Here is a 12,615-nt window from a genome sequence, read left to right on the forward strand (position 1 = left end):
GTTGACGTCCCTTCTTCCCTACCAAGACTGGTAACAACACTGAACACGAAACACACTAATGGACAGTGGTAGCCGTTCTGGCCGACACAGAGAATTTCAACTATAAGCATTTACATACCCAACGATGGTGTATACGTGTACGAGGGTACATGGTCATCGGTCCATGTTTGCTGGGTGTTTCACTTTCTTTGTCAGACAGTACACATAAACGAGTTATGATTTTTCCCTGACGGTGCTGTTGTTGTGTACAAGAATGAATCGTCGTTGTATAATTATAAGGATTTGCAGACAGATTTGAACAAAATTTTCACTTGATATAATGGATCGCAGCTCTCTTTAAATATGGATAAATGTCAGATAATGTCTATAGCAAATAGAAGGAAACCAAATGTAGCTGACTACAAGATTAGCGGTAAACGTCTGAAGCACATCATATCATATAAATGTTTAGGGTTATGCTAAGTAGCGATATGATGTAGGACGAACACGTGAAATCACTATTTGGCAAGGTGAGTGGAAGACATAGATTTATTGGAAGGGCTGCGGCAATATACATCAGTGAAGGAGATCAGATTGTAAGGAGTGTGTCAGAACTCTCCATTACAATGATTAAATATTACACTGAGTATCGAAAACAATATAGCCAACTTAATGCTATTCTTTGAATTGCATAAGATTGGATATAAATAAGCACTCAGATATCGATAGTAACAATCTGAGGGCGAAACATACGAGCGCGATTCTAAGCATTGTTGTGAGACGCTTCAGTAATATTTGTCGAGAGCTCGGAGACAGAAGATGTGTCACGCTGCCCTCATGTCGATGATGGCAGATCTTACCACACTCAAGGCCTGATTTTATTTATATGGCCAGGAGAGATTTAGATAACTACGCTTGAAGATAAGATTCAAGGTAAAAATTCGCAAGTATAGCGTAAATCGCATTTGCAGGGTTATATTCGCAATTGTTAGTGCGACTTTGCAATAATCCCATGTTTTGCTTGTCAGTTAAAGAATAAATATGCTGTCGTTATTAAATGTTAATGTATTTTTGAATTTGAAATAATTTGTTCAAATGGCTCTGAGCACTATGGGACTTAACTTCTGTGGTCATCAGTCCCCTAGAACTTAGAACTACTTAAACCTAACTAATCTAAGGACATCACACACATCCATGCCCGAGGCAGGATTCGAACCTGCGACCGTAGCAGTCCCGCGGTTCCGGACTGCGCGCCTAGAACCACTAGACCACCGCGGCCGGCAAATAATTTGTTGATCTGGCACTCAGCCACTATTGATAATTATAAAGTCATTGTCAGGCATTTCGCTATTATTAACACTTGTCATACTATTATTGGTCATGACGATTTCTGAAGTTTTTAAATAGATTTAATTTATGAAATCTCTTCTCACAAGTTATTTAGTAGTTAACGGGACCCAAGAAAACTCCTTCTTACTGAAATCATTATTAGTAACGATAAGCTTTAGGCGCTGCTGCTGCACGCTGCTGCGAATTGCTGTAAACCACTTGGAAAAAGGCAGTCATCTAAAGAGGCGAGTGCAAAACTTAGAGCCAAAACAGAGACACTGAGACACCACAACATGTCTTGTGCTCTAATTCAGTAAATTCCGTTGCAATAGTGATTCTGTATCACTTCTAAATTCTTATTCAAAAACGCAGTTAGATAGCGTATGTATTCTTTGTTAGACGTTCATTTGTTCCTGTAATTTTTATTATTCTAATACGCAGTCAGATAGCTTATCTAAATGTTAGTTTTAAGTTTTTCATGTAACGATCTGTTGAGGGCTTAAATGACGGTGAAACTGACACTCGCACAACACGCACACAGTGTTATGCAAGTTAGATTGCGATTACTGATAGCTCAGGTTGCTTAACGAGTCCATTTCCACAGACGAAGATAGGCTTTATTTATTGCACGTACGTTACGACATACAGGATGCTAGTGCGACCAATTCTAGAGCACTGTTCCAGTGTTTGAGTCCTTACTAAGTAGGCATAACGATAGACACTGAATGATTCCAGAGACGCGATGCAAGTGTCGTAACTGATCGGTATAGCCTATGCAAAAGTCTAACAGAAATGCTCTCCGTCCCGGTCGGAGGTTCGAGTCCTCCCTCGGGCATGGGTGTGTGTATTGTCCTTAGCGTAAGTTAGTTTAAGTTAGATTAAGTAGTGTGTACGCTTAGGGACCGATGACCTCAGCAGTTTGGTCCCATAGGAACTTACCACAAATTTCCAAAACGCTCGCAGAACTTAACGCTGTTGAGCCAAAACATTATGATTTCTGCCCACCGTGACGTTGAATGCCTCCTGGTATTGTTGTGAGCACATTATGCAGCAAGGAAAGAGTGTAATCGGAAGCGAGACAAATGAGCAGTAATTATAGCGAAGACACAGCCACAAATGTGGAAAGCCACTGATATAAGCAATTTTAAGGGCACATTGTTGTGGCGCTGCGGCTGGAATCCCTGAAAAGGCGAAGGTGGTCGCCTGTTTTTTGGCGCACTGCTGTGGTGAGCACCTACGGAAACTGGTGAAATAACGAGTAGGCGTATGGTATTAGACGACCAAGTCTCATTACAAAACTTAGAGGTCGGAGGATCCACCACTGTGTAATTCAGGATAGGAAGCGATCTGTGACAGTTTTGACGACAGAGTACAATGCTGATGCAGTCACAAGTGTTTCGGAGCATACTGTTCAAAGACCATTGGTCAGCATGGAGCTCCACATCACACGACCCCTACGTGTTCCCTTGCTGACCCAACGACATTGTCAATTGTGATTGTAGCGGGCACAGCATCACTGAGTTTTTACCATGGATCAGTAGAAACATGTCGCCTGTCGAATGAATTGCATTTCTTGTTAAACCAGGTCGATGGTTGGGTTCTTACACCCCGTCATCCAGGTGAATGGCTGCACGAAACGTGCACTACGCCACAGATACTGGCCGGGGAGGGCAGAATTATGCTATGGTGTACACTGTGAAACGTAACAGTCTAATTAAAACCCATTTAAACACGTAAATTTTAAACATAAACAGTAATTTCTGACATAGAGGTGTATGCAAATATGTACTTGTGGAAAAGTTACGAAGAAAATAACTATGGAATCTTAATTACACTAATGTGTAGAAGTCTGCTAATTGGTAGGAACATTTTATATGGTATGATTCTTCTGTAATTAGTAAATATAACAAGTGTATTGTTAACATTTGATACCTAAGCGTTTATATACGCTTCAGTTAATGTATACACTAGAATTCACTCATATGTTTAATATATAAGAGTCAAGGTAATTATTGGAATGTGTCATTGGTTTTGTAATTTTATTAAAAAAACCTTTTCTAACAATGCCAAGGATTGTTCGGGATTGTTCAGATTATGTATATATAGGGGTAGCCACATTGGCATAAGGAAGTCAGTCTGGTTTTTGTTTTTGAGCAGTGAGCATGTAGCTGCTCCTTTTGTATTGTAAGTATTGTTTGCCTTTGTAATAATACTTTAATTTAGTTTTGAAAGTATAATATATATATTGAAACATAATACAAAATTGATTTTTTATTTTAACTTTTTCGAAGTTAAAATTTTACAGTTACTGAAAACTTAGGACTTCAGCTGCGACGGATCTTCAGAAAGGATGAGTAGCCAAACCCCAATACAAATGTTTAACCTCAGAACAGTTACGTTTTAACTGACTTGGGCGTCCGTGGAATTAGTGGCGGTAATCGAAGGCATAATGACAGCAGTGAACCACCTGAATATAATTGCGGACCACCTGAATTGCTTGATGCTTGAAGTCTCCCCCTATGGCGATGACATTTTCCAGCATGATAACTGTCCGTACTGCAAGGTCAGAATCGTGATACAGTGCTTTGACAGGCATTATAGTGAAATCGTATTGATGTCTTGGCCAGTAAATGTACCTGATTTGTACCCACTGTAACACATATTAGGCGCCAGCTGCTGGCCCATAAACCATACCATCCCATAATTTGCGGGAACTGTTCGATCCGTGCAAAGTCATGCCGGCCGTTGTGGCCCAGCGGTTCTAGGCGCTTCAGTCAGGGACCTGCTGCAGGCAGGATGAGGCATTTAAGACAGGCCATCCTAAACATATCCATGTATGGAACTTGAACAAACAGTAAAAAGATAACAATGGTGCGAATCACCGTCCTGCTGCCAGGAGAAGAGGTCCCACAGACGTGCCCTATTACACCGAATATAAGCAAACACGGTACTCAGCTATGGTTCAAGTGTTTAGCTGTGTGCCCGAAACCCACCAGCCTGTGCTCTGCTGTTGAAGGGATCAGAAAACTCAGCCGTGAAGCTGCTTACACTTTCATAACGCGCGTGGCAGGGAAAAAAGTGGATGTGGTATTCAGTTATGGTGAACGTTGCGAAACGTTTAGAGCAGCGGAATGGTTGTATGCTGAGAAGTATCCCGATCGTGGCTAGGTCCCATGATCTGTCTTTGAAAGAATTATAAAAAAAATTCAAGAAAAAGTGAATGTGATGAGAAAATACTCCAACAAAACAGAGCAGTAAATTGTGAGAGGAATGCAGCTAACGTTTGAGCAGCGGTAACACAGTACATATGTCGCGACGTGGCAGGTTGAATGTCCGAGTGCGATCAGCCAAAGGATGCTCTTTGAATATTATATTTCAATACATTTTATATGTAGCACAATCCTGCCTCGGGCATGGATGTGTGTAATGTCCTTAGGTTAGTTAGGTTTAAGTAGTTCTAAGTTCTAGGGGACTGATGACCTCAGAAGTTAAGTCCCATAGTTCTCAGAGCCATTTAGAAGACCGATGACCACATTTTTATAGGCAATGAAACGCCTTCGCTGGTGTAAAGAAGTTAATATTACAAAGTTGCAAGTCTTCTCCGTTGCAAATTCCCTTAACATCTATTTCCTTTTAAGGAAACGTAAATGTTGTGTGACTAGGGCCTCCCGTCGAGTAGACCGTTCGGCTGTTGCAAGTCTTTCGATATGACGCCACTTCGGCGACTTGCGCGTCGATGGGGATGAAATGATGATTAGGACAACACAACACCCAGTCCCTGAGCGGAGAAAATCTCCGACCCATCTGGGAATCGAAGCCGGGCCCTTAGGATCGACATCCGGTGGCGCTGACCACTCAGTTACCGGGTGCGGACTCCTTTTAAGTCATCGACAAGTGCCATGCTGTACATTCGTTCCCCAACAAATCAAGCGAAATTTTAAACAATAACCTTTATTAAAATAAGACATACTCTCTCTCTCTCTCTCTCTGCAGAAGTTAATGTAAATAAAAGATTTGTTTAACACCTCACCCTGTCTGTTTCATAATATTGATATTAAGATTCCGCTACGATTTACAGAGGTCACTAACAGTTGTGGAGCTTTTCGAAAAATTAGGTCGCACGATTAATAAAGATAATGTACAATCTCTTTATAAAAGTGCATGTCTGCGCTTGTATGCGTGCGTGTGTGTATGTGTATACGTTTTCAAGTTCAGCCACTAACTGATTGTTCTCAAGTGCAAGGTGCAAGGTGAAAACACATACATAAAACATTTAAATGTGTACATCCAGGATCCTTCGCCTGACGCCAACATTACCGTGTCCTACTAGAAGCCCCGTTCGTGGCCGTTCCTTAATATCGTTATCGTTGTCCGAGTTGCCGCTTACGCTTCAGTGATAATATATGAAGAGCGAAGGTTGCCTGCGTACGTTTTGAGGTGAGCAAGGTGTCCCAGTGAGCGACTTCTGGACGTAGCGAGTGCTAGGGCAGTTTTTCAAGGACTGTCGAAAAGTTATTTCTGTGGCATTGCTAGTTCTCAATGGACACAGACTTTTCAGGAACGAATATTGTGACAGCTGGGCATTCGTTCGTTCGACGCGCTTGCACACAAAGAAAAAAATAGCTAATTTCTGTTTTCTGCTCTACGTAGCACGAGGAGCAACTAGGAAACAAGTTCATGATTCGCGACGCTGCTAAATTGGCTGAATAGCGGTCGAGCTGCTCCATCAAAGTACTCAGCTGACAAAGCACTGGCAATAAGCTCGAGAAGGATTTCACGACAGCCATTGTAATCTGCGAGTGTTACACGGCTGCGTGTCGTCTTCGTGTGACCACATTCGTCGTGTCGGCTTCATGTGACAACATTCGTTCAAGCAAGCGCTTCACTGATTTACAATTTCCGACGGCAGGACTGTTCCTGTAACAGTAGCTTTGAGAAGCGTTTCAGTTTCGCAGAAATTATCTGGCACAAAACGAACTGTAAACATTCCATACCAACGGGACCTCCGGTCCAACGATTAAGTTGAGGAAATAGTGTTGTAACGAAGCTGGCAGTGGTACTGCAGATCATAATACCTATTGGCGTAAGGTAATTTCCTCTAAATGACGATTTGTTGTTGCACTGTTATTTTGTGAATCTTCTTATCAAATAGAAACCAATAATAATTTAATTCACTTGGCCAGAAACAGCGTTATGGTAACATGTGTTCCCTAGAGACTGAAATTCATCTTCCATTGTGTACTCTTCTTACCTATTGATAGGATATTTAAAATGTGTGAATGCTTGACATCATTCAGATATGGGGACTATCTAGAATTATATGAAATACAGAAATAAAAACTGCAACGGCCAAGATCGCGAATTATGGTTTTATTTCCCATGAACGCTTTCGACAAATTTAAGTTGCCATCATCGGATCTGAGAAGCGTGTAGATCGAAAATCAGAAGCACAATCAGGTCAGATATAATAATCTGGGGCTATATGTTTTCACAAAATGGATATGTACAACATACTGTGCCTTATGGGGAATACACCTCAATACATCTCCAAAATACGCACATTATATCATGTCAAGTCGTAAACGTCATTCCAGTACATGAGAAAAGTGATACTTCGGTATGTCATCAATAAAACAGGATTTACATAAAATATCATGCATATTGCACGACTATGCAAGCTCGTATCACACAGAGGTTGAAAGGAGCCTGAGGATTAAAGTCACCTACATACATTACGGCATGTGCTTCGTGCATCATTTCTGTATTCTTATCACGTAGGCCTCGAGTGATTTTTTACAGCCCTATTCAGTCGCGATATGTCCACATTGTACTTGCCTTATAACTATTTTGAATATATAGGTAGTAAGTAGTAAGACTGATGTACAATAGTTTCTTTTATAATTTTGTAATAATTGCAATTTTAAAAGTAAAAAAATAAGGAGTTTTGTTCTTCCAATATATTCTGGTTTGGATTACTCGTGTTATATAATTACATACTAAAATGTATATATTGTATTGTCATGTCGACTCTTGAATGTAACTTCATCCTAGTGCTGTATACGTTACGATCATGTTCCTGTATGTTTACTACTACAGTGCCACCTGCTGGTAGTTCGTAACATCTTTGCTTTGGCTTGTCATACTCAGTCTCCTTCCATCTGCTGTGCGTATGTGAGCTTGCGCAGTCGGTGCAATATGTATGATATTTTATGTAAATCTTGTTTTACTATTGATATGCCAATATATCACTTTCTTCATGTTCCTGGAATGAGGTTTTACGACTTGACACGATATGTTCTACCTATGAGGAAGATGTACGGAGGAGTACTTGCATAAGGTGTGTTGTATATATCCTTTTTGTGAAAATGTGAGACCCAACTTATTATATCTGACCTGATTATGCTTGTAATTTATGCTTTACAGATCCTATGATGGCAGCTTGGATTTTCCGAAACGGTAATCGGAAATGAAATTATAATTAGCGATCTTGGCTATTCACGTTTTTGCTTATATACTCGTATTTCAATTAAAATTTCGTCTGATACACACTCCTTACCAGAAGAAGGACGTAAACATTCATGGTTTTTATACTCCTCGGCAACACAGCAATGTTAAGACCACTGCACAAAGTTTTCGGCAGTTGAAATCACGTTAAAGAGAGAGAACTCCCTAACCGATCTGTAGTTGTTAATATGCACCTTTTCCCCGCGAAGCAGACAAATTGTCATGTCCATAACATTCTTTTGGTTTCGTAGTCAAAAGACGTCACGTTCCATTACCTATTGTCCATTAGGCCAACTATAAGTTATGAGTACATGGCATCTCTATTCCGTATTATTACTCATCTCCGCGAAAGATGAAGAATAACGACTGTGAAAACTTACATTAAAGATCAAGTCTTCTTTTGGCTTGAGTACACGCTCTCTTCTCTTTACCTCTTGCAACGTCTTGCAACAATGTCAGTTGAAAGGGAGACCTAAAAGAATTCTTCTCGTTTTATTGCATTTTTAGTGTCATTGTCTGACAAGGTCTCTTACAGCCAGACCTATTGAAATTACGACAAATTTCAATCAGATCTATAGTTTATAGCTTGTTAGCATTTTCGCACAACATTGTATAAGCTTAGCTAATAGTTTCATATAGAACATGAGTTGCGTAGTTGTCTAAAACTTGTATAAATGTACCCTGTAGACTTTCTCCCACAAAAACGGCGTTTTTGAAACCGGCAGAGGATAGTCCTCTTCTAACAAGTCTCGCAATAGAGCGGTTGTGGAATTGCGCCGATGAATGAAAGCGAAGGAATAGGGGTTGGACACCTACACCTTCACCACGTGCACGAGTTCATGAGATCTCCCCCATCATCGTTGCTAAAGGTTTCGCGACAGTCATTTAGCGATTATTTCTGTCTATCTTTTTACTGTTACAGTAGTTTCAGTTGGATAGGAGTTCAGCTAATAGGGACAGACACAATCAGGCTTGATGCCGATTGCTCTTCGTAGAAGAGAATTACATTACTTCAACTGTTGAAGACTAAGCATTCTGGGTACAGGATGATGAACGGGCTGCGCAGATCTCACTGATGACCATTCCACTTGAGTCTCGCATCAGATTCCTGTGGCTTATTTTTTTTATGTACGTTTCTCAAGCGCATAGAACTCAGATTTTCCATGATTCCCCTAAATCGTTCCGCGTAAAAGCCGTGATTGTCTCTCAGAGGCCACTATCAGTTCCTCACAACCATCCTGCAGTTCAGCTTGGTATTCGGTCTCTAATAATCTCGAAATCGACGGTACGTTAAATTCCACCTTCCCTTCCTCACACTTTTTAGTTCCGAAGTGGTGTAAACGAAGGGACTGATGATTCGCTATTCAGTCTCTCGACCCCCCTCCCCCCCCTCCAACCAACCAACCAGACAACTGAAGCTTCTTAAAGTGTTGCGGCAATGTAAGCGGGCGTGTATCGCCGGCACTGTTGATGCTTAATATCCTCTGGATTTGTCGCCAATTTCTTGAGTCTATTTTTAACAATCTAATACGTTGTCATTATCAAGTAGTCCTCGATGTGCACTAAGTAAAACCATGTCGAAGTATTTTCAGAAGAAGATACGAGAAATCAGATCCATTAATAAAAATATGCGAAAGCCAAGTAAGTTTATAAACATGGTCATTACTTTTCAGGTGCTGTACAAGATCCTTTTGAATGTACAGTTGGCTAAATGTTGGTTTTTCGCTATAAGACACAGAAATATTATTCCGAAGAATATTATTCTACAGCCATTAAAATTTTCGTTTCCTCTTAGACCCGTTTCTTGTGATACCAGACAATCATTCACTCCTTAAAAATACGTGTAGCGAGTGAGTTGGCGCAGTGGTTAGCATACTGGACTTGGAGTACAACGGTTCAAAACCCCTACTGACCATCCATCTGTGATTTCCGTAATTCGTATCAGACAAATGCCAGGACGATTTCTTTGAAAGGACACGGTCGATTTCTTTTCCCATTGTTCCATAATCCAAGCTTGTGCTCCGTCCCTAATGACCTGGTGGTTGACGGGACGTTAATCTTCCTCTCTTTCTTTTTGTAAAAAATATGGATGCGTAGTTGACAGTATAAGATGATTAATACACTTGTACAGTGCAATCGGCCTGTTGCGAATAACGTTCCTGCAACTTGTTTATTTGTTGCCTAAGCTGCTGCGTAACTTGATTTCAAATGATATATGATTCCGCTACATTGGTATCAGCATAGATTCCTCCCTTACCTTCGACAAGGATGATCGAATCTGTTATTTATGTGTCTTGATAGTGATTGAATGATACTAATTACACTCAGAGATGTTTCTTTCAGGTTTACTATGAACTGAAGTGATGCTTGAATAAGTTAGGAGCGAAATCTATAGGCAAGCCGCCGAAGTGGTGACAAGCCGAATGTCACTCACAAGGCTACGAGTGGTGTGGCCTTTTTGGTTTCAGATGACCTGGCAAGTTATTTACTCACCCCTGAGGAACTGAGCAGTTCTGCTACGTGGCGACTGTTGTGAGGAACTGGAGACTCGGCGGAGGTGACGTGTTGTGGCGGGCTGCAGCCAACGCCGGCGCCGGAGACTGGGGGCTGACTGACCGTCGCGCTGCGCTTTGCGGCGGCTGCCAGACCCTCTGACGTCACGACGCACATGGACAGCTCCCACGGGAGGGGGGTGGGGGTGGGGTGGGGGTGGGGGCAGGCCGAGGGCACGCCTCCTGCGAGCCGGCTCTCCGGCCACTGTCGCAAAGTGGACGCTGCCTGCCACCTTCGCCGACGGGCGACGGAATGGTACCCTATTAAGCAAATGAGAACGCGTCGGAATATTTCGAAAGTGTGGAAGAGGCAGCAGCAGTGACAATGCTCAAGGCCTATGACTGATTAAAAACACGGCGCCAGACTGTGATAGGTGTCTGATGCACTACCCATCGTCTCCACGTAAGTTCTTTTACGGAACTGGCGAAGCATGTGCGATGGTAATGCAGATAGTGACGAGTTACAAATGCTTATACATATTACTTCATAAATAACAAAAGCTGACACGCGTGAAAGTATACGATAAAAGAAACTTTCGAGGAAATATAGCAAAAAATGGTTCAAATGGCTCTGAGCACTATGGGACCCAACTTCTGAAGTCATCAGCCCCTTAGAACTTAGAACTACTTAAATCTAATTAACCTAAGGACATCACACACATCCATGCCCGAAGCAGGATTCGAACCAGCGACCGCAGCGGTCACGCGATTCCAGACTGTAGCGCCTAGAACCGCTCGGCCATTCGGGCCGGCGAAATATAGCATCCTTCCACAAAGTTTCGCGACTGATTCAATCTTGGAGAATAAGCAAAGTCAGCGCAATAAGTACGGTGGCAGCTTGAACTGAGGCTTGAGAATCATCAGGGTATAAATCATGAGTGTCCAACATTGCAGCTTTCTGGGCCGCACATAATACAGGATAGTCCATTGATAGTGACCAGGCCAAATATCTCACGAAATAAGCGTCAAACGAAAAAACTACAAAGATCGAAACTCGTCTAGCTTGAAGGGGGAAACCAGATGGCGCTATGGTTGGCCCGCTAGATGGCGCTGCCATAGGTCAAACGGATATCAACTGCGTTTTCTTAAAATAGGAACCCCCATTGTTTATTACATATTCGTGTAGTACGTAAAGAAATATGAATGTTTTAGTTGGACCACTTTTTTCGCTTTGTGATAGATGGTGCTGTAATAGTCACAAACGTATAAGTATGTGGTATCACGTAACATTCCGCCAGTGCGGACGGTATTTGCTTCGTGATACATTACCGGGGTTAAAATGGACCGTTTACCAATTGCGGAAAAGGTCGATATCGTGTTGATGTATGGGTATTGTGATCAAAATGCCCAACGGGCGTGTGCTATGTATGATACTCGGTATCCTGGACGACATCATCCAAGCGTCCGGACGGTTCGCCGGATAGTTACGTTATTTAAGAAAGCAGGAAGTGTTCAACCACGACCTGCAACAAATGATGATGCCCAAGTAGGTGTTTTAGCTGCTGTCGCCGCTAATCCGCACATCAGTAGCAGACAAATTGCGCGAGAATCGGGAATCTGAAAATCCTCGGTGTTGAAAGCGCTACATCAACATCGATTGCACCCGCACCATATTTCTATGCACCAGGAATTCCATGGCGACGACTTTGAACGTCGTGTACAGTTCTGCCACTGGGCACAAGAAAAATTACGGGACGATGACAGATTTTTTGCGCGCGTTCTATTTAGCGACGAAGCGTCATTCACCAACAGCGGTAACGTAAACCGGCATAATATGCACTATTAGGCAACGGAAAATGCACGATGGCTGCGACAGGTGGATCATCAGTGACCTTGGCGGGTTAATGTATGGTGCGACATTATGGGAGGAAGGATAATTGGCCCCCATTTTGTCGATGGCAATCTAAATGGTGCAATGTATGCTGATTTCCTACGTAATGTTCTACCGATGTTACTGCAAGATGTTTCACTGCATGACAGAATGGCGATGTACTTTCAACATGATGGATGTCCGGCACATAGCTCGCGTGCGGTTGAAGCGGTATTGAATAGCATATTTCATGACAGGTGGATTGGGCGACGAAGCGCCATACCATGGCCCGCAGGTTCACCGGATCTGACGTCCCCGGATTTCTTTCTGTGGAGATAGTTGAAGGATATTTGCCATCGTGATCCACCGACAACGCCTGAGAACATGCGTCAGCGCATTGTCAATGCATTTGCGAACATTACGGAATGCGAACTACTCGCT

General features: G+C 42.2%; 1 protein-coding gene across 2 annotated transcripts in view; it reads right to left on the reverse strand.

Annotated features, from left to right (window-relative positions):
• LOC124795498 (proton-coupled amino acid transporter-like protein CG1139) overlaps window positions 1-10,412 on the reverse strand; it is a 278,487-nt gene extending 268,075 nt beyond the window's left edge. For both annotated transcript variants that reach the window (XM_047259554.1, XM_047259552.1), the window contains exon 1: window positions 10,306-10,412. The gene's annotated coding sequence lies outside the window, so the exon portion shown is untranslated. The remainder of the gene's footprint in view (window positions 1-10,305) is intronic.
• Window positions 10,413-12,615: the final 2,203 nt, after the last annotated feature.

Source organism: Schistocerca piceifrons, chromosome 4 (assembly GCF_021461385.2).
Source record: "Schistocerca piceifrons isolate TAMUIC-IGC-003096 chromosome 4, iqSchPice1.1, whole genome shotgun sequence".
In the NCBI taxonomy this organism is placed as follows: Eukaryota; Metazoa; Arthropoda; class Insecta; order Orthoptera; family Acrididae; genus Schistocerca; species Schistocerca piceifrons.